This window comes from Marmota monax, unplaced genomic scaffold, assembly GCF_021218885.2.
Source record: "Marmota monax isolate L192 unplaced genomic scaffold, Marmota_monax_Labrador192_F-V1.1 WCK01_AAM20220418_F8-fsc00288, whole genome shotgun sequence".
NCBI lineage: Eukaryota > Metazoa > Chordata > Mammalia > Rodentia > Sciuridae > Marmota > Marmota monax.
This window is the reverse complement of record NW_026693586.1, coordinates 708,882-734,809: the sequence shown is the minus strand read 5'-3', so window position 1 is coordinate 734,809 and position 25,928 is coordinate 708,882. Positions and strand designations below refer to the sequence as shown.

Here is a 25,928-nt window from a genome sequence, read left to right as displayed (position 1 = left end):
CCCCTGCAGGCTCCCCGGGGCAGGTGTGCCCTGCTCAGAGTGATGCCGGCCAGATTAGAGACGCTTCAGAGTCCGTCCAGGAAGGAGAACCAGAAGCTGCAGGAAGACATGGCTGAGATGGAAATCACAAAACACTGAGATGAAAGTCAAAACTTGTGAGAGGTGATGACAGCCGGCCCCGACGGCCCTCTTGTCAAATCTGCTCCTCATCTTCAGGGACTCCTCAGACACCGGTGGCTTCTGGAAGGCAGCTGCCCTGCTGCACGGCCTGCCCCTCCCTGCTTACTCTCCGCCTGCAGTCCCCCCACCTTCTCAATGAGGAAAGTCCCCTTTTCTTTTCTTTCTGGTGTTTTTTTTTTTTTTTTCAGTTGTAAGTGGACACGATGTCTTTTTATGTGTTTATTTTAATGTGGTGCTGAGGATCGAACCAGTGCCTCACACATGCGAGGCAAGTGCTCTACCACTGAGCCCCAGCCCCAGCCTGCAAGTCCCCCTTTCTAATGCTCAGGACCAGCGTGGACACCTCCTCTTTGCTCACAGTGCCCGAGGCCATCCCTGGGTCCTCATGGCTGGCAGGTCTGCCTCTCTAGAACTGAGCTCCTTAGGGTGGGTGACAGGCCCCGCGTGCCCCTTTGGGTTCCAGTGTCTGGCCCACGGGGGAGTAACCTGTAAAACTGTTCTGAGTGAAAGACACAAGGACAAACCCTGAGCGCTAGTGAAGGTTAAGCCATGGGAAGAGCTGTGCAGGAAGCGGCCCCTGCAGAAGGAGCAGAGGTGTTCAAGGCCTGGCACGTTCGGTTTCCTGCGAGGCGGGGTGGTGTGGAGCAGGGGGCGTGTGAGGCAGCCACCCCAGAATTAGGCACACATGTGACCTAAATAGAGCCACGTGATGGGAGTCCAGGCCTAAGCCACTGTGTGGCTCTTGGTCCCCCTTTGGTGAGGGTGTGACACAAGGAAGTTCTGGGGGCCCTTACCACCACCACTCGGCTGGCTCCTTGCAGATCTTGACATCTGGATGCTGGGCGGGGGCTGGGGGAGGCTGTGCTGTCAGGGTGGCTCAAGTTCAGGAGTGTTCATGTAACGCACACCGGTGTGTAGTGTCCACAGGGCTGTGGCTGCCCATGCTCAGTGGGCCAAGTCAGTTCTGACCTTCAAGACCCAGAACTCCTGTGCTTTAGTGGAGTCCAAGGGCCCTGGACCTGTCCACAAGCTCCCGGGGCTGCAGGGGGTGGGCACCCTTCCACCGAGTGCTGCAGCTCACAGCAGTTTCCCAGGAGGACCCGCCAACCCAGCAACATTTAGAGTCACCAAGTCCACTATTTAGTGAGGACATCATTGTCCTCTCTCAGTGTGGTGGGACTATGAGGAGTGGAAAGGGCAGGAGCAAAACAGCAAGAGGGAGCAGCCATGTCTGCGAGGGGGTCTCATAAGGTGGGGGTTAGATGCAGCCTTGTGGGTATGGTTACGGGGCCTGGAGTTCAAGGCCAGCCTGCCACTCCCTGGCTGTGTGTCCTGGGAAAGTCACTGAATCTCTTCATAAGGTGACTTGGCCTCCCTGGGTACTAGCAGCCTGACTTTCCTCAGGTAAGCTGACTGTAGCCTCTGAGTTTTTCTGTACTTGTTGATAATAACACATCACAAGCTTATCAGACTTGAACTCCAAAGCCATAATTCTCCGGCACATGCAAGTTGATGGAAAACACCATCCCACCCTTCTAGATCCCACTCAGTTCTCATTGTCAGAATCACCAGAGGAGTCCTTGCAGTCAGAAAGGATATTTTACATGGCAGGTTCTTTAATTTTTTTTAATGTACATTGTTTATTTTGAAATCTCAAAAAAGGGGAGGATGGTTTGATGATATTTCTCAAAAGAGGAAATGAATTTAACGTGATTGTGAAAATACAAAGATAGATATTTTGGGTCCTGCTCCTGTGTCAAGCCAGTCCATGAGCCGTGCATTTGGATCTCAATGCCTGGGCTGTTTGGAGAATCACCTTCCCTGGTCAGGCTTGGCCATCCTTTCTTGGTGTGCACAGTTGTCCTCTGCTCATGCTGGAGGATACATAAAAACAGAGGCGGGAAACTTGCAGTGGCATTTGTTGGTGCTCAGCATTCTCCCAGGACTCTCCCGGAAGGAGCCATGGGAGGAGGATTCTTTTGATTGCACATGTGGAAAATCCATGCCTCTCTGGAGCGATGGCGGTGACTTCTCAAGACAGCCATTTCCCACTCTCTGCTTTGGGCTCCAGGTCACGCAAGGCAAGATGTGCATCTCACCACGATTAACTGTCTGCAGCGTGGCATTCTCTGTGTGTCTCCACCAGCTTCTCCTCCCTACGCTTGTTTTCTGCTCTAATTTGCCCTTTGGTCTGATTTTGTTGTCTATTTTCCTCTGTTATTGTGCTGGATGTGTTTTTATAAGTGGCCTCATGTCTTTTTGGGAAATGCCAGGAAATGAATAAATAAATAAACATAAACAAGGCAGCATTTCTGAAAAAGCTGATGTGTAGTGTGGGTGCTCTGCGAGAATTCGCTCCCCACCCCTGATGGAAGCAGAAGAATCCTATGGTGAAATGTTCAGCTGGGAATCTATTGTAGTAAGACCGGCAGCTTAAGGTCCAACTACCTACTTTTACAGACATCCCACCTTGTATTGTTAAAAGTTATATAAATTTTTTTTAAGATTGCTTTTATTCCTGCCACTTCAGTGGCACAAACACATTTTAAGAATAAAATTTAAATAATTTAAAAAATATTGCACATTGAGATAGATGCCAAAGTAATGACCCACTTTCGTGTTTTTAATTGGGTGTCTTTATGAGAAAAGCTGACCCTCCTTTCTCTACTCAGTGACATGGAATAGGAATGATTCCACCCTGTGGCATCTGTCCGATGGGCTCCCTGGAACTTGTCATTGGGTGGGGACATTGTTTGGTCAAGATAGTTTCCTTGTAGATTGAAGCAGGGTGTGCTGGGAAGGCTTAGCCACCCGCTTTCTGGGAAACAAGTGAACTAAACACACACACATTCATTATGAAACCTGAGAATATGAAAAATACAAAAATTTACAAATAACAACAAGACACAGCGTTCCTTGTTCTAGGTGCCATCTAGTCAACAGAGTCCCTTAGGATGCTCCACTGACCTTTGCCAGGTGGAAAGCCAGCTGTGGTTGCCGCTGACCAGCATTGGCTGATAGTTTCACTTACGTTACAGAGAAGCAACAGGTGTGTGAGAACCACCGTCCTGCTTACTGACATGGGCACCAAGCTGATTAATTGACTTTACATATCCAAGAGAGCTTCCTCCGTTTTTTGTGGTGTTCACAGTGTGCGGACATAGGACACACCAAGTCTAGAAAAGTCAAATTGACCCCAGCCTGGTGGCATTTGCCTACTGGGGTGTAAACGCTCCCACCCTGGCCTACTTCAACGTGCCATGGTGGCTTGGCTGGCCAGGGAGCTGCTGTGAGGAGGTGCTTCTGCTGTGCAGGTACAGTTGCTCTCAATAACGAGAGCAGAGAGAACGTTAAAACGTAGTTAAGACAATTAAGATGGCTGCTCCATCTTTTATGCCCCTGCCATGAGCGACCAGCTATGCCGACATTCCTGGGCAAAGGCTTTGTCCCCCGAGGAAGAAACATGGAGGGAGAGGAGGCAGGAGTCTTAGCAAAGGCTAGAGGATGCCCACCTGGCCTCACAGGTGGGGCTCCCTGTGGAAGGCAAAGGTGTGCTAGCACCTGTCCCCTCCTGTCTCTGAAGCTCCTCGGCTTCAGTTCTGGTCCCTCCTCCTCTAGACTGGACAATTGGCATTCCTTGGGGCCCATCTCTGTCCAGTCTCCTCTACTCCAACCCATGTGTGCCCATCCTCCCACCCAGTCCTCCAGAGACTGGATGGTGCAGGACTTTACTTCTCTCGGCATGCTGGGCCGTCCCGTCCTCGGAGACTCCCTGTGTACCCCAGAACTTTGCCGAACCCTCTCCTTGCCTACGCTGCCTGTCTCCCGGGGACCTCCTATGTGCACGTGAAGGCCCAGACCTGACGTCCCATGAGCCTTCTAGCCTCCGTCGCTCTTCCCCTGCCCAGCACAGCCAGGCATGACTGTCTGTTTCGGGAACTGGGCCCATTGGGGGCAGGGAGAGTAAAGGGGGCTTCAGACTTTGTGCCAGGAGCCTGTGGTTCTCCACCCCAGTTCCTGTCACATATCCAGAGAGCCAAGTGCCTTCCTTCAAGTCACACAGACAGTGTCCAGCCTGGCCCTGGAGCTGTCCCTCCTCTTCTCTGCCACACTGCAGGGTGTCTTTCGGGAGGCCTGGGAAGGCCTTGGAGCCCTTCCATGCCTTGTTTGCAGGCCAAGGGGGGAGGACAACTCAAATGCTGAGTTATCTCATTCTTTCTTCATTATTTGTTTATTTAGTTTTGCCTTCCCGAGGTCACACAGCCTGTGGATACTCAGGGGCATGTATTTGGCCTATTTATTATTTCAAACTACAATTAATAACAGAATGTGCTGTTAGCAAGAACAATGACACTAAGCAAAATCTTTGGAATAGTTGGGGACGCTGGCTTCACAGGAGGTTGAAGTGTGGGCTGAATTTACTCCTAAGGTGCTTCTATTTCTGGAAGGATGTGGTTGGCTCAGGTAACCATGAACAGAGAGCAGATTTGGGTGTGGCCAGTAGGAATCTCAGCCCACAATTTGGTATACAAAAAACAGGACGATATTCAGTAACACCTTAATTTCTCCTGAATAGTAGAAACTGACACCAGTTAGCTGCGAGTTCTCCCTGCTTTCTGCAACGGTAGGCCCAAGTTCCAGGGGGATTATGAGTCTCAGGTCAAAAGTTTCTGGGGAGGCCCAGTTGGTGTTTGGCAATAATCGATGAATCCTGGGGGGCTGCCAGGATGTCTCATTCCAGCCTCTGGCCCTGGACAACCCCATTCTCAAAACATCTGTGACACGATCGTGGGGCACAGGGCTCTCTGTGTCTCTCCTACCCATTGCAACTGAGACTTGGTGAAGCCACCTGAGCCCTGTCTATCCAGACTGACCCAGCAGCATTTCCCTCAAGTCAGACCCTGTCGTGTTCACTGTCCCATGCCCAGTATGTTTCTTTATATTAGATCATTTTCTGCTGCTATAACAAAATTCCCAAGATTGGGTTCTCATAAAGAAAAAACAGGTTTGTTTAACTCCAGTTTTAGAGGCTCCAGAGCATGGTGCTGGTTTCTGCTCTGCACTTCCCAGGGCACACCCCCAGTGACCTCGTACTGGGCCCTTCCTCTTAAAGCTGCCACCACCTACCACTTCACCACATTGGGGACCTACCCTCCAACACATCAGTGCCTTTCAACCCACAGCATTCGACTTCCTGCTTCCTGGTGATGGCAGGTACAGAAAAGCCTCACCCACAGATGGGTCCAGATGTGGTACAGAACACAGTACAAAGTGGAGAGAAGACAGACCAGTCCGAGGCATCCCAGAGACACAGACCCCTGTGCTACCTGCCAACAGGCCGGGGGAGCCCCTCTGAGCTTGTGGCTTTGGTTTTTTCCCCAGTATAGAATATAAGTGTATACTGCGTTTACAAAGCCTGGAGCGTGGAAGGCACCTGGGAGGGAGGAGTGACAGGAATGGGTGTGGCGGGGGGACAAGGAGGAAGGACCCCTGCAAACCAGGGAGAGCCCCGGAAGGATTTTAAAGGAATAAAGGCAGTGTCTGACCTTCCTCCCTGTGGCGAACCCTGCCCTGGGAATGATCCTAGATCTTCAGGGGCGCTGGCCGGGGCCACCATGAGTGTGTGCAGGTGCAGCTGGCACTGAAGGGTCCTGCCAAGTGCAAACCTGGGAAGGGCAGCCGTGGCCACCTGGCTGGAGGTGAGGACACCACCACGCCGCAGGGTTAGCGGGAGCCATTAGACAAGGAAAGCCGACACTCTGAAGGGTGTTACAGGGACAGGATCCTGGTGGCCCCGGTGGAGATCAAAGGCCTAGATCAGGGGGGCCCAAGTGCCTGAGTTTAGGAATCACTAACCAGAGCTTTCCAGGGGGACAGCTTGAGGGCTTGGGGGTACAAATGTCAGTGCCATCACAGAGCCGAGCATATGCCAAAGACCTGCCAGGCCTAGGGGTGCAGATGACGTTAGTAAGACCTTGGATGAAGGGGCATCCTGAGCCAGGGCACTGGGAGGGGTGGCCAAAGGGTGTTGGCCCCTGCCAGGCTAGTTTGTCCCTGAGACTGTGATTCCAAAGCTGGGTGCTAGCCTGGCCACCTTGGCTGGGAGACTTCCTCCCCGGCTTGTTTCCCTGTCTGCTTTTCAAGGGGTTGACGAAGGGCCACGAGAGCTCCTCCCTCTGGTGGGCCCTCTGGTGGGTCTGCCCAGCACTTTATGCATTTGGTCAGATGCACAAGGGCTGCAGACTTGGGTGCCCAGGAACGTGCCAGATGCCTTGTGCACGGGCTTAATGTCCACAGCAGCCTGTGCTGTGGTCAGGAGCTTGTCCAGGGCGGGGGTTAGGAAGGACCAGGGCCAAGGTGCAGACTCAGGTCTGTAATCCTCGGAAGTCTGCGCTCTTCCCTCTCTGTTGCCTGTCCTCATTGAGCTGCGCTGGACACTGCAGCAAGACGGAGGACGTGGCTGTGGAGGTGGGGCTGAGCCAGACTGGGATGTTGCAGGCAGTCTGTCCACGTGTGCACACACAGGGACTGAGGAGTCGAGAACCAGGAACTGCTCTCAGAGGAGCATGTGCTGGTGACCCAAGCAATGTGGCCTGCGGCTATGGCACCTTCTGTTCTGCTAGGAAGTTCTGGCATGAGCTCGCCTGAAGGAACAGGCCCGGGGAGAAGCCCCTCCTGTACTGCGGGGTCAGTCCTACCTGGAGCTCACTCCCATCCATCCAGGAGCCGGGCCTGTAGCCCAGCTCCCATGTCTCCCTTGCTCCCATATGTCCGTCCTCCATCATTCTTCCCTCTGCCTCCTTGGCTCCCAGCACTGAGACTCTCACTCTTAGCCATTACTTATTGGGATATGCAGAAAGGCAGACACCATGCCAGGCCCTGAGGCCACCAAAATAAAAGTTACTGAAGAGTCAGCCCTAGGAGCCCATCAGTTATTTCAACCCAACTCAAATTGCCGTGGACATAGTCCTCAAGGTCCTGCTGTGTACCTAGGGCCACCAGAGGAGGGAGCCATTCCTGTGTCCAGAGGCCAGGGGGCATTTGAGGCTGGCTCCTCAGGCTCCACCAGCTGCAGATGGGGCTGGGATGAGGGGCAGGTCATTAGGAGCCCAGAGGGGAGGCCAGGGGTCTTAAGGCCAGAGCTACAGGCAGCAGACACTGTCTTACCTAGGAGGCTTCCCAGTAATGACTCAGGCACTGACCGGACCTAACTGGGTCACAGTGGCCTCCTACCTGAGGTTGGAGCTGCTCTCTGCCCTCAGGCTCTGCCACAGGAAGACTTGGCAGTTTCCTGGTGGTGACTTTGGGGGTGTAGCTGACCTCAGGCGCTCATGAGGACACCATCAAGACCACAGTAGATGCCCAGCCCCAGCAGATGCCAGCCGGAAGCTAGACCAGGCCTGGGTTTGTCAGCAGGGGACCTAATGCCTCCCCCAGCAGGTTTGTCGCCCCAGATACATTGTGAACACATCATTTACGCCTGACTCTGTGCGTCAGTCTATGCCTGTGTGAATGCAGGAACCAGAGGCCCCCACAGGTTTAGACAGAGCCCCTTCACCCTGGTGGCCTAAGCCAGTCTCTGTGCAGGGGCTACACTGAGCGGGGCCTGGGAGGGCTCCTCCAGGGTGGGCACTGGAGTGCTGACTCTGCCTGCCGCTCTTTCCAGGGCCAGCCCTGGGCTTTGTGGTCATCTGGGTCTGGGGGCTTTGCCGGGCCTGCTGCAACCCGCCTGCCTCCACAGCAGAGTCACAAGGGAGCCGCGGGAAGAGCGGAGCTGTGACACTGAGTTCCCCGGGTGGCCGCGGCCATTTGGAAGGGCAGGCTAATGTCGTGCAGATGTATCATTTGCCTCCCGACTTTAAAACTGTAGAAATGACATAATCCAAAGGAAACTTTGAGAACAGATAGACGCCACTGACAGGGCCGCCAGCCGAGCGCCCTTTCCCACGCGGTTCTCAGCTTGGTTTGGCCGATGCCGAGGTTTGTTTCTGGAAGCCTGAGGACGGCTCTTCGAATCTACTTTCTTTTTCCCCCATAACACACGCCCCTCCTGTGGCTCCAGGTCTCCACAATGACCGCTTTCCAGGCCGCGTCCTATTTCCTTGTGTTAACTAGTTCAACTGTGCTTGCCGTCACAGAGGGCTGCAGCCACCAACACAATAACACGCAGCTGCAAAACCGCCGGAACGCGTGGTGCCACCGCCGTTCAGAGCCGAGCGGGCGGGCTTCTAACTGCAGCGGGAGCCAGGGCCGTGCTGGCCAAGCGTCCCCCTCTCTCCTCTGGTTTCCTGGCCACCATATTGTGGGCCAGGGCTCTGATGTGGTCTTTGGCCAGAGAGCAGAGTTTCCTGCCTGTGAAAAGAAATGACTCAGACAGAAACAAACCCCAAGTTTTGGCCTCATTTGTTCTTAATCAGAGGTCCATGAAGTGTGGGGCTTGCCGGGAAATCAGTCCTGAAATTGGGTGCCAAATTTGGTGCATAAAGTTAAATTTAAAAATTGTTTATAGATACCAAGTGTTAACAATAGTAAAACAATATGAACTACACCCTCCATTTTTTAAAAAAGTGGCATGTAAATGTCTTTTCTGGGAATAGATCTGTGAGACAGCTGTGATTCCCCCAAATATTTTTTTAAAACTGGATTCTTTCTCCCCCACCTCTCCTCTCTCCTTCCCCCTCCCACTGGTTTCTGGGAAGGGTGGGGTTGAATGAAGGAGGCTGAAGGTCTCCACCTACATACTAAGGGGCCGCTGAACTACGGGAACACGTGAGCCCCACTGTGAGATGCAGAAGGGCTTGCCGAGGGACTCTGGGTTGGCACATGGGAACCTTGGATTTGAACCCAGGTGTTTCTCCCTGTGAGTCTGCACGGGTGCCTTCTATACGGAAGTGCCTCATCACTGAAACGGCTCCTTCTACTTCACCTTGTTTAACCAAAGCTAATTGCTAATGTGTTAAAGCACGAGATTTGGCCAGGATTGTGGCAATGGTGGCTCTTGATGAAAGGAAATGTTTGGGCATTTTTAAAAGAGATCAATCCCACCAGCTCTGCATGTCTCACCAGAGAGTCAGACAGGCCCAGCAGTATCTGTGGCTGGTTAACTGTTCTTTTCTGCTCAAGCATGAACCATAGCAGGCAAGCTGCATTTATCAAACCAAAATGTTATTCATTAAGGCTCAAGAAGCCCCAAAACCTTGAAATTCAAGTGGCCAAATCCCAGGGTTCAACCACAAGGTGGGAGACGTCAGCCCTGGGTTCGTGGATGCCGCCGGCCCTTCCTCTTGGAGCAGTGTCTTTCATTAACAACAGATTCTGGCGCAGTGGTGACCGTGACTTCCTAACTGCACTGGGTTTTCTCAGCCAGCCCTGCTCTCTTTGAGCTCCAGTGTGTGTAACACAGGCACAGAGCAAAGGCAGAGCTCAATTCCACCTCTCCTGGTTCCTCCAGCAGGGCCAAGTTCTCCACTCACAGTAAGTGGGCATCATCACAGTGGAAGGAGCTCCTGGATGTGGCAAGAAGTCACACAATGAAAAAGCAAATCATATTTTCATCCTGGGCGTCTTCAGTGGAATGCAGGTCACCCCAGGTCTCCCAACCACGCCGACCTCTGAGGGCTGGGAGCAGGGTAGGGATAGGGGTAGAAAAGTTAGGGCCTGCGCACCACCCTGAACAGAGGTGCTGGTCCTGGCCACAGTGGCCACTGTGGGCCTCTGTGCCCACCTGACCCCCGAAACTTTCCACTCTCCCCACCCTGAGCCTTCTCAGGGCTGGTTGCCCACCTCTTGGCACAGTGGCTGGGGACTGTGCCTATGCAGGAGGGCTAGGATTAGGAGGGACCTCTGTACAGCCCTGGCTGTGTGTCAGAATTGTGGGGGACACAGTGGGGCAGTTGTAAGAAATACAGCTTCTGGTCCTGACTCAGAGTTTTGGTAACGTGGAGCCCGGGAAGCAGTTCGTCTCAGTTGTTTCTAATGCGGCCAGCTAGCACCCGCCCAGGAACTGGGACTGGTTACCCTCAGCCTCCCACTCCTGGCCAGCACCTGTTCCAGGGTCAGCAGCCAGGCCTCAGCCTTCCCTGGAACCCCCACCCTGCCTATACCCCACGCAGACCGCAGGGGCCCTGCAGTCCCTGAAAACCCCATTTTGTCAGCAGGTGTGAGCTCAGGTGAGGGAGGGCACTTCCGCCTGGCAGTGAGGGGTGAGGTGGCGGAGGCGGGGGAATGAGGACGGGCTGTGGTTGTACCCTGCCTCCACACCTGTCCAGGACCTGGCACACCTGGCCTGTCAGGCTGCGGTCTTAGTTGTCAAGCAGGGCCATCAGAGGCTGCCTCCAGGGAGGGTGACGACTAGAGGGAGCCAAGAGCTAGTGCCACAGGCTGGGGACATGGTGGCTTCCGCCTGCATCCCGGGATCTGGCAGGAAGCCTGGGCAGAAGTGGCAGGCAGTGCATGCCGGGTCCCCTCTCCCTTTAACTCCTCTGTGCATTTCTCACGCCCTGATCTTCCGCTCTGGTGAATCTGCACTCTGTTACCTGGTCTGAGCACCTGCCTTGTCTTTAACTTTTTCCCCCTCTAACTTTTAGGCCAGTCACTTACCTCATCAATCTCCAGACTTTCCTAACATTACGTAAACACCTACAATACCACTCTGCCTTAGAGGTGCTGCCCACCCCCTGGGCACCCTCCCCTGGCATCACATGTGCTGTGCTGGAGTGACATAGTGTTGGCAGGACACAGGCTCCCTGGGCACTTTTACCCCCCACTCTGACTCCTTCAGAGCAGAGGTTTCAGATGGGAAGTCACCGCTCTTCAGTTGCTCACCAAACCAATTTCATGGGTTGTCACAGCCTTTTAAAAATGACATGGTATAGAATAGAAAATACTGGAGAGCATGGCTTGGCGGAGTAGTGAGAAGTGTCTCGCGAAGCTTCGGTTCTCACCGTGAGCTGGGTGTGTGCATACAAGTCCCCGGCGGTGGCCTGTGCCGCAGATGCACAACATCTTTCTCACTCAAGGTCACTATAAAAAGAACAAAAATCCACGCTCACTGTGGATGCCCTCAGACCACGCAGCACAGTGAGGGTGCTCACGGCCCCCTGGGGTGCAGCAGCTCTCCTGAAACTTGCAAGGAGCTGGCTGGCCTGCTCAAGACACATTTATTAGTGACCTCTCGAGGGAAAGATCATCCAGGAGGTCTTGCATGGTCCCATGGTCTCCCATTTCCCCAAGAACTAACTCCATGGAGGTGGAGAGAAAGAGACTCCCAAACTTCCGTTCTTGTTTAAGCCACGCAGTTGGTGGCCGTTGTGAGAGCACCTAATGAACTAACCCACCATTAGCACAGACTCCCCTCCCCTCACAGGCCCTGACACCCACCACTGTCTTCTGTTTCCACCAATCTGTTTACTCTAGGGACATTGTGGAGTCACGCAGTGTTTGCCCCCCTGTGTCTGACGTACTTCACTTGGCATCTGTCCTCCAGGGTCTTCTGACTTGTAGCATGTGCCAGAATTCCCCTCCTTCCTCAGCGGGGAGTAATTCCCAACTGTGTGTGTAGACCACTTTTGTGTATCCACTCACCCATCAAGGGACACTAGGGTGGCTTCCTGCTTCAGGCTCTTGGGAGTAATGCAGCTGTGGGCACAGGAGCACCAGGATCGTTCCAGCCCCTGCCTGTGCTCAGTTGGGGCACAAACCTGGAAGTGGAATCACTGGAAGCTATGGTAATTGCACATTTAATTTTTGAGAACTGGCCCACAAGACTTTGGATTTGACACTGAGTGGCATTAGGGCTTGGAGAGCTCTGAGAAGTGACATGATGTGGCTTACTTTTTGCAAGATCACAAGATGCTGGCCATTGGGACTGGGCATGAGAGGACAGGGAAAGAGAAGGGAGGCCAGAGGAAGGAGGGCGCTTGGGAGCCTGGAGTGGGTGAAGGGGATGGCTGCGGGGGAGGCGGGGAGATTGGTCCAGATCTGGCTGCTTGTTGACATGGCACCAACAGGAATTAAAGATGGTCGTGAGCCACTCTAGGGAGAAAGAGCATGAGCAACTAGAAGATGGAGCTGATGTTGGCCAGGACCGTCACAGTCTGGAGACCAGTGGGGTGGGGGAGGACCAGGAGCTTGGTTCTGGTGCCTCAGGTCTGAGATGTCCACCAGAAATTGCTGCAGTCCCCAGTGGGTCCTCTGAGCTTCACTAGTCCCTTCTCAGGCTACTTTCCTGCAGGTGTCCTGGCCCCCCAGCCCCTGTGCACACTGACTTTCCAGCCCTGTGTGACCTTTGGGACAGTGCTTGTCTTGGGCACGTGGAAGTGAGCAGCCCCAGGAGGAGGCCGGGAGGGTAGGAGCTGCCCAACCTATGACAGGCAGGGGACCATTTCAGCTTCTGAAGACCCTGTGCCCTCCCCAGAGAAGCCAGGGCTTGCAGGCCGGTGGGCACAGCCAAGCAGCTCTCCAGGAGGAACTGCCTGCCCATGCACTGCCTGGTCCTGTGGTCAGAGTTCTTGGCTCCTTACGTGGAAGGATCCTCTTCCCCAGGGACATGACCAGTGAGACCTGAGTCAAGGGTCCCCTTGGAGCAGAGAGTTACCTTGGAAAGCCAGAGAACGTTTCCCCTCGGCATCCAGAGGAGCTGCCTGGGCCTGCTGGGGTGGGGAAGCTTCAGGAAGGGTCAGAGGGCACTGGGGCTGGCTCATGCCCATGCCTGGTGGCAGTGAGAGCTCGGGTGCCAGAACCCCAGCTCCCTCTGCACACAGGAGATGAGGCTGGGGGCGGGGAGTGCGCAGGGCACACAGTCGTCACTGGGTGGATCAGGCCCAGAGCCCAGTTCTCCTAGGGCCAGGGGAGCTGGTGGCCACACTGAGCAGCTGTGGCCACACGTGGGCACTGGGGATTTTTATCCTCAGGCCCAGACTTTCCACTTAGGGCAGCAGCTAGGGCAAGACACTGGCTTGCTCGCACATTAGAGGGTGACTTCTATCAGAACCCAGACGGGACATACTTTCCGAAGTTTGCTCCAAAAGTTCAGATTTACAGAAGGTTTGCCTGACAGCGGCCTGCATCTTGACACCCTATAGCAGCCCTTAGGGCAGCAGGAGGTCCTAACCTTCAGGAGATAGAGGGGTGTTTCCTTGCCCTGCACAGACAGCTCCCCCCCCCCAGGTCTTGCATGCTGAGGTTGGTATCTCGCTGTTCCATCCACGTCCCCCGTTTCTGCTGACAACACCAGTGTCTCAGCCACAGCTTGTCACCTAGCCTCCTGCCTAATCTCCTGCTTCCAGCTCACTCTTGATTTCTGCCCCACACAATAGCTGCAGTGATCAGGTAAGCCTGCCCTGGGTCATTCAGGGGCTCACCCTGGCATTTTAAGTGACATCCCAGCTCCTTGCCCTGTGGTCTCTCTGCCCTCACCTCCTCCCTCAGGAACCAGCTGCTTCCTGCTCCTGGCTCTTGCGGAGCCCACGCTTCCTTAGGGCCTAGCCTCCCGCTCTTCTAGATGCTGCAAAGCCGTCTCCTTGCCATTGAGACCCACCGTAACTCTCGCCCCAGGGAGAGATCTTATGGGAACAGTGGCTCTGTGGCTGCCACATCTTCCTGGCTGACCCTCGCCACAGCCTTTGCCGCTATTGAAAATTCTTGCTCATTTACGTTGCTTGTTTTCTGTTGTCTTCCCTTTGCTCTTCTTCGTGTCAAAAATGTGAGCTCCCAGTAGCCCAGCACCTGCCCCCAGCCTGACTCAGGGCCTCCGCCTCAGAAGAAGTCATTAGGGACAATGAGTTTGCGTGGAGAGGAGCTGGACAGTCCCAGGGATTCCTCTGGGTGTTGAGGAACACACTGCCGTCACCATGGCTGGGGGGGGGTGCTGGATGCTGACAGTGTCACCACCTTTCTGGAAAGCACCTTGGCACCCTGGGCTGGGAATCCTGAAACAGTCCCTGCTATGGGGACATGGCAGTTTTCCTCCTGAGACGGAGCCAAGTCTGAAATGTAGGCGAAGCCCGCGCACAGGTGTTAGATGAAGACACACACACGTGTGCATGCACAGTGGGAGATTTTAAGGATTGTCTTGGAGTTTCAATGACATGAAAAAGGTTCGTGATGTAGCCTTGAGTGGTAAGAGAAAAGTAAAAGCCGCGTGCAGCAGAATCACAGCTCACCAAGAGTCCCCGAGGCCCCGGCACTTGGGACGGCCACTCGGGTCTGCTCACTCTCTTGACGACCCTGTGTGGTGGTTATTATTATCATCTCGCTTTTAATGACTGTGAAAATGAGACTTGAGGAGATCAAGGAAGCTGCCAACTGTGCCCTGCTTTGTGACTTGTAAGTTAGGATTTGGATCCAGAGTGTCTCCTTCCAAGACTCTGCTTTATTCCCTGATCTATATTAACTAGTCCTTTCCCAAAAAAGACCAAGAAGAAATACACCAAGATACTAATAGATGTTGCTTTGGAGTCTTAGGATTATGGGAATTTTTCTATATAATTTCCCATGTTGACATTATTTTTCTATAATAAGCACACATTTTTCATATAAATTTCTAATCTTTATCAAGAAATAAATTGTCACAGCTAGGGCTGTGGCTCACTGGTAGAGCACTTGCCTTGCACACGTGAGGTACTGGGTTCGATCCTCAGCACCACATAAAAATAAATTAAATAAAGGTATTATGTCCAACTACAGCTAAAAATAAAATCTTTTAAAAATTTTTTTTAAAAAAGAAAGAAATTGTCATATACAAATTACAGGTAAATTTAGCTTACTAATGTATAAACAAAAATTCTTCTATAAAATAGGTCAAAGGGCATCAAACATGGTATTTCACATGCTGCAATAGATTAGGATTCATTTCATTTCACAGTGAAAGGAGAATCCAACATTAAAAAACATTGTGTGAATGGCTGAGGATGTGGCTCAATGGTAGAGCACTTGCACATGCACGAGGTACACAGCTGATTTGGGTACCCAGCATGCAAAAAGAAAAAAAGAAAAGAAAAGAAAAAGAATACATTTGGGAAATTTGTCCCATCAGCAAGTAAAAACCAGAAAAATGATTGTCAGCTGTTCTGATAGATGCTTTAGAAGACATTCATCAGAATTCAGTGGCATTCCTGTAAAGGCTTCTCGTGACCCACAGAAAAAGGGAACTTGCAAATAGCTACCACAGCCCCCGCCAAGCTCAGGAGAAGTTCGAGGTGCCTTCTGCAGTGATAGCACTTAGCTTTGTTTTGGAACTTCCAGCCAGGGTGATAAGAAAAAATAATGAAATGTCTACGTATTTAGAGGAAAGGCTTTGAAGATGGCATATTAGTCTTCTAGTATGTGGATGGCTGAAAAATATTAGAATTAATTAGAGAACTGAAATATATAAAATTCAATAGCTTTCTTTTCCAGTCATGGCATTAATATTGCCAGTTCTCAAAAAAATATGAATTCAAATGTAATACCAGCAAAAAATTAACATAGAGGTTTTTAACTTGTCAAAATTATTCTTAATTTATAGTATAAAATAAATGACCAAATATAATGAAGAAAGTCTTGAAAAGAAGTTAAACTGTATCATTACATGTAATAATTGATATGTGTGGTTTTGTGCAAGGGGTGGACACCTGTAGTCCAGAAACAGGTCCCAGGGTGGTGGGAATTTAAAGTGCCGTAGGTAGGATCTCTAATCAGTGAGAATGGTGTTTTTAAATTTTTTTATTATATTGTATTTGATTTGTTGCTTCAATAATACTTATCTCTATTCTAACAATATTTTGCTGTATTCTTTTTCTGACAATTTTAATTTTTGCTTTTGATGCTTAAATCTTCAATCAGTTTGGATATGATAGCAGAAAATGGCTGTGAGGAGAGAGTAGGGTTTTTGTTGTTCATTGAAGGCTCGTTCTTGGCTGGCCATCTGTATGTCTGCTGGCACGCCCGAGTTTCCAGGAGCGGGAGGGCGTCTGGTGCCCCACACCTTCCCCGTCTGTACATTCCTCTGCCAACTTCACTTTCTCCTTGCAGCTTGAGTAAGCCTTGGTATCTACAGGGACTCCTCTCTTACTCTTTCTCTTTGTGGATACCTTTGCTATTTTTGAGCCTTTCTCATCTGCAGGATTTTAGAGCCAGCTTGTAAAGTTCCTTGAAAATACCGGTTGGAATACTGACTAAAAATGCACTTGGTGTTTTCATGACTTGGAGAGAAGGCGCAGCTTCATGCTGAGTCCTCCTGATCACCCTTAGTGTATCTCTCTCCTTTGGTTTAAGTACTTCATAAGTGTCTTTCAGTAAAGCCGGGGTCTTCATGTAAGTTTGCTCATCTTTTGTTGCATATATTTCTAGGCAACTTACAGTTTAAGTTAGTACTGGAAATGAAAAAAAAAATTTACTTGATGGTCAAAAGATAAGCATAGGCCATACACAGTGAAAAAAATCAATATGGTCCATGAGTAATCAGGGAAGAAAAAGTTCAAAAAGATTCCATTTACCACCCACCCTCTTAATAGAAAGGAATGTCTCACGTCAGATTTAGTGGAAATAAGGGCAAGAAGAGATGTCTCATTGCTACTGGGGTGGGGGATGAATTGGCTCTGTCACTCTGATATCAAGCTGAGAGTACACAGTGTCACTGAAGGAGCATGCCCCTAGCCTGTGGTCCACAAGGTAAACTAAATGCAGACATTCTCCTTGTCCAGAGAAACTCTCACCTACACATACAGGGGACACAACAAGGAAGCCCCTCAGCATGCTGCTCGTCCTTAAGAACTGGTTCTTAGTTGAAAGTGGGTGTATAAAGTGGGGTTTATTTATGTAATTGAATAGACTAAGGCAAAAAAAAAAAGAACTAGGGGTCTGTCTCAATCTCAAAAACACAAGATATTTGCAAAAAAAAAAAAGAAAAAAACTTGCAAAAAGTTTACATATATCATAAAGCCAAGTTTATAAAAGTCTGAAACACAAAGTAAAAATATGTATTGTTTATTTTCTCCTAATACATGCTGTAAACACACGAGATTGCAGATGGTAGGAACACCCACTTGACTCAAGGTAATCATTACTTTTGAAGAGACAGAGAGGAGAAAATAATGATAGGTCAGTAGGGGTGTCTGTCTTTGTAATATAGAAAAGGATGGGGGTGGGAAAGAGAACTGAAGTAAGTGTAACAAAAAGTAAGTGTATCTGTTTGAATTAGGGCTGTTACATTATTTCTGTACCTTTTATGTATTTAAAATATTCATAGTTAACAGCAAAATTTTTTAAATAGTTGTCTATTTCTATAATCTTGGGTTGTGAATGACACTTGCAAGTGATAAAAGTTGATAAGAAAATTAATAAACTGACTAGATAAAATATGAAAACTTTTGTGCATAATACATGCCATAAGTAAAGTTAAAAAGCAAAGGCAAAATGAAGAGTGCCTACAACATATGTAACAACGTATACATTAAAAATATGTATCATACCATGGTGAAAATTATCAACACCTCAGTCCAAAAGTGGATAAAGGACATGGTCAACCAAATCAGACTATAAGAAACAGGGATGAATAAATACATGGTAAATATTAATAGAAAAATTCATCAGTCTTCATTTAGCAGATTGACAAAGCCGTTTTTAAGCTGGATATAAGCGGGCAGGTGTTCCTCAACACTATGAGGATGTGAGTCAACCTTGCCTCGGTAGATGTCAATTTTAGCGTAACACCAGGAACCTTAAAAACGTACATATTTTTGACACCATAATTCCACTAGCAGCAAGAAAACTTTAAAAACTCTGCACAAATAGCTCAATATATAGTTTGTACGTATGTTTACAATGGATCTATTTACAATAGCCAAAGGTTGAAAATAGCTTATTTGACCAATGATGGTTAAATAAATCAATAGTAAAATGGCATATAATAATATGGTCTCAAAATTATATTTACTTGGACATAATTTACACTATAGTGTTCACGGAAATAATCAAGTTATGACACGGGATAAACAATTTGACCTATTTTTAAGTGTGTGCATACGTCAAACCTGTGGCAATACATATGCCAACTGTTAATGGTGATTTTCCATTGCTGCAGTTTTCAGTGACTTTATTTTTGTGTGTGTAGATAGATCCAGAATTTTCTGATTTTCTACATGTGTGTATTACTTGCTTAATAAAAACATGAGGTTGAAAAGTAGAAGGTAACTTTTAAAATAGATTAACTTAGAATAATAATAAGCATTGTAGAGAAAGTGCAGAGAAATACTCACACATGGCTGTATGAAATGGCTGAGGACAACTTGGCCATGGGTCAGAGGACTTGCAAGAGCCATGCCCTTGGGTGGAGAAATCCCACCGGTCAGATTTTAACCTCTACCAATATTAATGAGAGACTTGAGCCGGAATGAAGTCTGTGGGCAAAGGACACTTTTGCAGCATGTTTGTGATATTAAAAGCGTTGGAAGTAAGCTGGGGGCAGTAAGCGTGCCACACGCTTATGATAAGATGCTCTACAGCCTCTCACACGACGAGGCAGACAAAATAGGTAATGGAAGGAAAAGATGATCGTGATATGTTCTTTTAAAAGCAGATCACAAAACAGGATATAGATAAAGATCCCATTTTTGCTTTAAAAAAAAAATAGCCTGGGAAAATGACATACCAGGATGTCAACAATGGTTATCTCTGAACGATGGTGTAAAAGGTCATTCTTATCTTCGTTCTATGTTCTGAAGTTACGGCGCAAAAGCAAATTGCTGTGAAAAGGGGAATCTTGGCATGATTCCTAAGAGGAGGCTCGATCCTAAAGCATTGGCCAGACAGTGGAGGAAGGTGTCACCTCCTTCATCCTATCCCTCTGCCTTTGTCTACAGGAGTTCAAGGCACACACTCCATTTTGTAAAATTTGAGTAAACGCCTGTTTTTCTTTTGGTCTCACATTTTTTAAAAGTATGCAATGCAAGCACACGACCCCCACAGAGCTATGTCATGACCCCACTCCCTTTGCTTGCCAATTTCACTCCCAAGAATTGAGGGTTCAGTTTGATTTCCACCAAAGGCTCCCAGACATTTTTTTTTAAATTTGCAGGTGTATTCACAGACTCTCCGCCCAGCCTGCTTCTTTACACTTCACAATCATGCAATTCAAAGCATTCTGCAATTTACTGCTTTGCCCAACCATGATATATTCTGGACTATTTTTCATTCATATTCCTTTCATTCTTTTACCAATTTATCTATCCATTCATCTGCTTAGCTAGATTTTGTTATTCTTGTAGTTATCTAGGAATACTGTTTTAAAACTGGGTCAGACCCAAGGGGATAAACTGAAAACTCAAAGTTTGCCTCTCTGCCAACACTGTGCTCCTCCACGGAGGCAGGCGGTGATAACAGGTTTTGCTTTTAAATCTCCTTTCCGCAATATTTACCACTGTCATTCGTGGGAACAGTGACATTTCTGTGCTCACTGAATGGATCCCACAGCGCGCTGCATCTGGCTGCCTCTTCTCTGCCAGCTGCCTGAACCCACCTCTCTCAGTCCCTCAGTTTTGATCAATTATTTTGTATTTTTCTAGTGATTGACTTCTGGTTTAAAATGATATATTTAAACCTTATTTTGTCATTTATCCACTTGCAACAGTATTTATTTACACACACACACACACACACACACACACCTCTTTCACATGCTCTATTTTCAGCTTCACACAGTAATGCTCGTAGTATCCATATTTTGCTCTGTATTTATATGATCTTTACTGTGCTTCATAGGTAAGTTAGTGCTCAGATATTTTAAAAATGAAAAGCAAGCATTTCAACAACCTGACCAACCATGTGAATGTTTTCCTGCAGCATTGAGAAGAATAACTAGACACGTAGAGAAGGTCTTATGGACACTGTGTCACTTGCATTTCTCATCGACGACAATTCCCCAAGTCCCAACGTTCAGTGGGGGCTTCTTTTATTTTCTCTGTGTACTTGGAGCTGCATTCAGCTGCCAATACTCCTCCCATCTCCTGTTACTCCTGAAACTTCACTTTCTGTCTTTCCAGAATCCATTCTAGTTTACCTACTTTCCCCAGCATGTTTGTGTGCAAGGGCAGCTCTCACTGGTTTTTAAGTTTAATTTGGGATGTCTAGACAGGAATGAGCTTTTTCTAACATGTTGCAAAACTCAATATACAAAGGAAAAGCAAAGTTCAACACCATGGCTCCCAATTTTTTTTTTTTTTTTTTTTTGGTAGTGGTGTTGTTATTTGGTAACCAGGGATTGAATCCAGGGGTGCTTAACCACTGAGTGCATCCCATGCATTTTTTTTTTTGGTGCTAGGGATTGATCCCAGGGCCTTGTGCATACAAGGCAAGCTCTCTACCAACTGAGCTGTATCCCCAGCCCTCCCAATGGTTTTTAAAATCGGCTTTAATAAGGTGTAACTGCCTTCTGTAAGGCTCACCTGTTTTAAGTGTACAATTATTATGAGTTTGCACAAATACATAACTTGTGCAACCTCCACCACAGACATCACGTATAACATTTTCATCACCCAAAAAGTTTTCTTTAGCCCTCTCAGTTCGGTCCCCTGATACCATCCCAGCTGGTGACGACCACCGATCTGCTCTCCATCGCCACACGTGGGCTGTCTGTGGCATTTCACGTACAGAGTCTCACACAGAACATGTTCTTTTGGATTTAGCTGCCTTTTCATAGCATCCTACTCTCCTTGTTCAGGTATTAATGGTTTGTTATAATCACAATTTTTAAACCCACTTCTCAGCTGAGGGACATTTTTGTTTCCAGTTGGGAGCAAATCTGAGCAAAGCTGCTTTGGATCCACACGTGCTAGTCCTTCTGTGGTGATATATGTCCATTTCTCTTTGATATATGACTAGAAATTCAACTTACCATTTTTTTTCATGGATTGCTGTTGGTACTATATTTTTAAAATCATCACCAAATCCAAGGTCAACTAAATTCCTCCTCTGTTATCTTCTAGGAGTTTCATAGTTTCATTTTATATGTAACCCTATGATCCATTTTGAGTTAGTTCTTGTGAAAGATGTGTGTTCTGTATCTAGATTCATGTCTTTAAAATTTTTTTTGCATGTAGACGTCCAATATTTTCAACACGTTTGTTGAAAAGATTACCCTTTATCTGTTAAAATACACTTGATCTTTGTCAAAGACGTAGTTGACTATGCTTATATGAATCTATTTGGGGGATTCCTAGACTATTTTTTTCTATTGATCTATTTGTCTATTTTCTTAGCAATATGACTCTAGCTTTAGAATAAGCTTTGAAGTCAGGTAGAATCAGCCCCTAACTTTGTCTTCTCCTTCAATATTGTGTTGACTATTCTGGGTCTTTGTCTGTCTTATAAAGTTGAGAATCAGTTTGTTAATATCCACAAAATAAGTTGCTGGGATTTTGATTTAATTTAATTGAATGTATGTCAACTTGGGAAGAACTGATATCTTGACAATATTAAGCCTTCCTCTCCATATACATGGAATATTCCTTCATTTACTTAGATCTTTTTTTTTCATTTATTAGGATTTTGTAGCTTTCTTCATATAGATCTGGTACATATTTCACTAGATTTATATTTGCATATGGTTATTTTTGGTATTAATGCATCGTTTTAAATGTCAAGTTCCAATGGTTCCTTGACAGTATATGAGAAAGTAATTAACTGTCACTTAACTTTGAACCTTGTAATCTCACTTGCATGTCAGTTCCAGGAGCACTTTTTGCTGTTATTGATTCTTTGGGATTTTCTATGTAAAGAATCATGTCTCCTGTGAAAAAAGACAGTCTCCTCTTTTCAGTATGTATACCTTTTATTTTCTTGTCTCATTTCACTAGTTAGAACTTCCAGAATGATGTTGCGTCAGAGCGGTGAGAGTGGACATCCTGTCTGTGTTCTCAATTTTGTATTAGTTATTTTGCATTGTTTCTGGGATATTTTCCAGACTTATATTTTGGATCACCAACTTGAACCTCATTCACATCTTTTTTTTTTCAGTCACATTTTTAATTTGCAAGAATGCCTTTTTTTCTGATTATTTCAGAAGAAGAGGAGGGAAAGGGAAGGAGATTCTGTTTATCTTACAGAATCTTTTGAGAAGCTATATGGGAAAATGCTTGCAAGCTGGAAAGTATCACAGAAGTGCTAGTTATTACAGAAAAGAGTATTTCTCCATGTCAGAAATCTATGCAGAAATAGAGTAATATGTAAGAAATGCTTGTATGGAGGAAAGAAAAATTATTTCACTTAGAGACAAGAGGACCATGAGCAGTAAAACATCTATCATTATTTAAGAGGGACTCAGAGCCAAGTTATGAGATCAGCCCAGATGTCCATCAACAGATAAATGGATAAACAAAATGTGGTGTATATGCACAAAGGAGTTTTATCCAGCTGTAAAGAAGAACAAAACTATGTCATTTACAGGAAAATGGATGGAATTGGAGAGTATCGTGGTAAATGAAATAAGCCAGACCCAGAAAGACAAGCATCATCTGTTTTCTTTCACGTGTGGAAACTAGAGGGGAACGATGAGAAGAAGGATGTCATGAGGGTATAAGGAAGACTATCAGGTTAGAGAAGGGGACCCAGGAAGGGAGGAGGGAAAGGCAAGGGGAGGGACCGGGGAGTGAAATTGATCAAGTTGTGTTATATGCATGTATGAATACGCCACAAGGGAACTCACTATTCTGTATAAATAATAAGCACCAATTACAGAAAGAAGAAGATTAAGAAAGAAAAGATGGACTCCGTTTTTTAGTTCTTTTTACAACTCAACAGTACTCCAGAAGCAAAGCCTAGCCAAGGAAGGGGTCTTTGCAAGGTCACATTAGCATTCTTGTGCAAGTGTAAAAAAATGCAGGTCTAGACCCCCCCTCCCCCGCCTGTGCATCAGAAGTCCTGGGGCGGGACTCGGGACTTGGGGGGGCTTGGGGCTTGTGGCTCCCCAGCTGCTTCTAATGCAAGCCGAGTTTGCAGAAACACATGCCACCAAGAAAGAATGGACAGCATCAGTATGTAAAGAGTCCATGCTTTAACTTTTCATTTTAATTTTTAAAAATGAAAACAATGTAAAAACTTAAAATTTGAACATCAATACAAAATACAATAGTGGCTGTATTAATGTTTTACATTTCACTAACATGTCTTTTTAAATTTTTTTTAAAAAAGATTTGTTCTAATTAGTTATACATGACAGTAGAATGCATTTTGACACATTGTACACAGATGGAGTAGAACTTCTCATTCCTCTGGCTGTACATGGTGCAGAATCACACCGGTGGTGTAATCATACATGTATATGGGATAATAATGTCCATCTAATTCCACCATCCTTCCCACCTCCACACCTCCTCCCCTCCCCTCACTCCCCTCTACCCAATCCAAATCTCCTCCATTCTTCCCTACCCCCAACCCCCATTATGGATCAGCATCTACTTATCAGAGAAAATATTTGGCTTTTCATTTTTTGAGTTTGGCATATTTCGCTTAGCATGACATTCTCCGGCTCCAACCATTTATCTGCAAATTCCATAATTTGTAACATGTTTTAATTATCACTACTTTGAGAGTTCTTAAAATATAAATTTATATGGTGCCTCCTTCCAAAAAAAGGAATTTTGTTCATATAAAGAAATTTTATTTGTCTACATAATTGCTTAATGATCTCAAGCTTGCCCAAGTCCGCAGAGTCAGAGTAGGTGACAGTAAATGTTCATCGGTATTACTAAGAATGCCATCTTCCTTCCTGAAGTTTTGCTCAGAACCCTCAAACTTTTTATCATCTGAAATCTTTTCTATCACATTTACCACAGTGGGTAGGGGAAGGGGAGTGAATTTCCACAGTAAAAATGTTTTTGTTTTATAAAATTAAAATAGCCACATGGTCATCTCCTCACTGTGCCTACTAGCTGTCACCTGGACCAGAGGTACACACAAGTCCTAAGTTATCACTGCTAGCTCAGCCACTGCAGGGGCCACGTGTGCCCCGCAGCCCTCACCTCTGCCAGGAGTCAGGAGGTAGCATCTAGGGAGCCCTTTGCTGGCGCTGGGAAGTGCCCCACACAGGAGCTGGGCAGGATCAGGGCAGATCAGTACTAGGACAGCAGACCACCTGGGGATACTGCATGCTGCAGGCTTTAAGAGTATCATACAAGGTATGAACTGTGGTTCCTTGAATAATTCTACGTCACTCTGAAATCCAGCCAATGGAAAAACTTTGCCAGCTGAATATGTTTCCTGTCTCAAATGACTTTGGGAAAATACCTGTCTCTCAAATCCAGCCCAACTCTGGTGATTGCACATGGCAATGTTTCCACTTTCTCATCCTTTCTTCTCTTGACCCCCAAACAAACGTGGGATAAATGAGGAAATCAGATTATGGACATTCTATAACCCCTAACAGAGACAGTAATTGAAATGTTGGTGAGGAATGTTTTGACAGAGGAATGAGGACCCCTGAATCCCCTCTCTCTCAGCACCATTAGATGGTGTAGCTAGATATCGTGAGTATCCTGATGGGATGCACCGTGGAGAAACACGCCTAGGTAGCATCCCTACAAGAGGAGCCTAGATCTGGTGGAGCCGGTGGAGTTCACTCAGTGTGTAAGGAAGAGGGAGAGAGAGTCACCTGATGCACCACCACAGGGAAGCAGAATTCCCCATGCAGAACATTCTATAGGACTGAATTTACAAATCAATGGCATGAATCTACCCCAAGCTGAGGCAGGAGGGAATTCAGTTTGAGGAGACATAGGAGCATGTGAGCCATGTTTGGGAAATAATTCAAATAAGATTTGAAACTTATTTTTTTAAATCTTAAACAAGACAAACCAAGCGAGAAGCCATGTTTGGGATTATTGTTAGAATTTCATGATGGAAAAAAAAAAAAAAAGAATTTCATGATAGGTTAGGTTGGGTGGCTGGAGGGTTAGATGACACCTTAATTCTACAGCTAGTGTCCTCAGGGTTAATAAAATGACACTGTGGTTACAGGAGAGGTGTCCACGTTTTAGAGATGTGTGCCAAGTACAGGAAGTGAAATGATTCACTGTGAGCCCCTTGTTTCATTTCCAAGTTTCACTTATTTGTAATGAAGTTGCTCATTATCAAAGGCTTCAATCGAGAATAAAATGTGAGGATAAGTATTGAATCTAGTCTATTAAGGCTCATTAATCACCGTTTTAGTATTTTTTTAATGTTTCATAAAACTAGTTTCAACCTGAACAATCCTGTCTCAGCCGTCCTCCTGGCCCCTGGAGACTTCTGCGTGCTGAGCGCACAGGGCCCTGCCAGGCCTCTCTTCTGTGTGGTTCACCTCCCTTGAGTGGCTGTGATTGGGCTTGTGACTCTCCCCCATCTCACACTTGAGGTCTCTTCCTTGTTTCATCCCTGTCTTCTGCTGTGCCTGACACATTACATGGTTGACAGCAGAGACTGAATGTTTGTGACCAAATGAACCAGGGTACGGAATTCTAACCGCGTCAGGGGGGCCGTCTCATGCTTAGATGTGGAGGGCGGATCTCGGGGCAGAACTGAGAAAGCCTCGTGGAACTGAATCATCCTGAGTTGAGGCATGAAAAATGGGTCATTGTTCAGGTTCTTTGGCCTCTGCTTTAATTTGGAGTCACAGGCCAATCACTCTATTTTGTGCATCTAGGGACCAGGTCCAGCACAAGCTGGTCTGTGTAAGGGAAGGACTCAAAGTCCTGGATGCCCACAGAATGCCCCAGGAGTGATCTCACCAAGGCCGGCTG

General features: G+C 47.3%; 1 protein-coding gene across 5 annotated transcripts in view; it reads left to right on the top strand.

The window, feature by feature from the left end:
* The window catches only part of Blk (BLK proto-oncogene, Src family tyrosine kinase), a 53,709-nt gene that overhangs the window by 2,514 nt on the left and 25,267 nt on the right, over positions 1-25,928 (top strand). The window contains exon 2 of one of the 5 annotated variants that reach the window (XM_046459301.2): positions 22,600-22,745. The exons of the other annotated variants lie outside the window; for them this stretch is intronic. The gene's annotated coding sequence lies outside the window, so the exon portion shown is untranslated. The remainder of the gene's footprint in view (positions 1-22,599; positions 22,746-25,928) is intronic. 5 annotated transcript variants of the gene reach the window in all.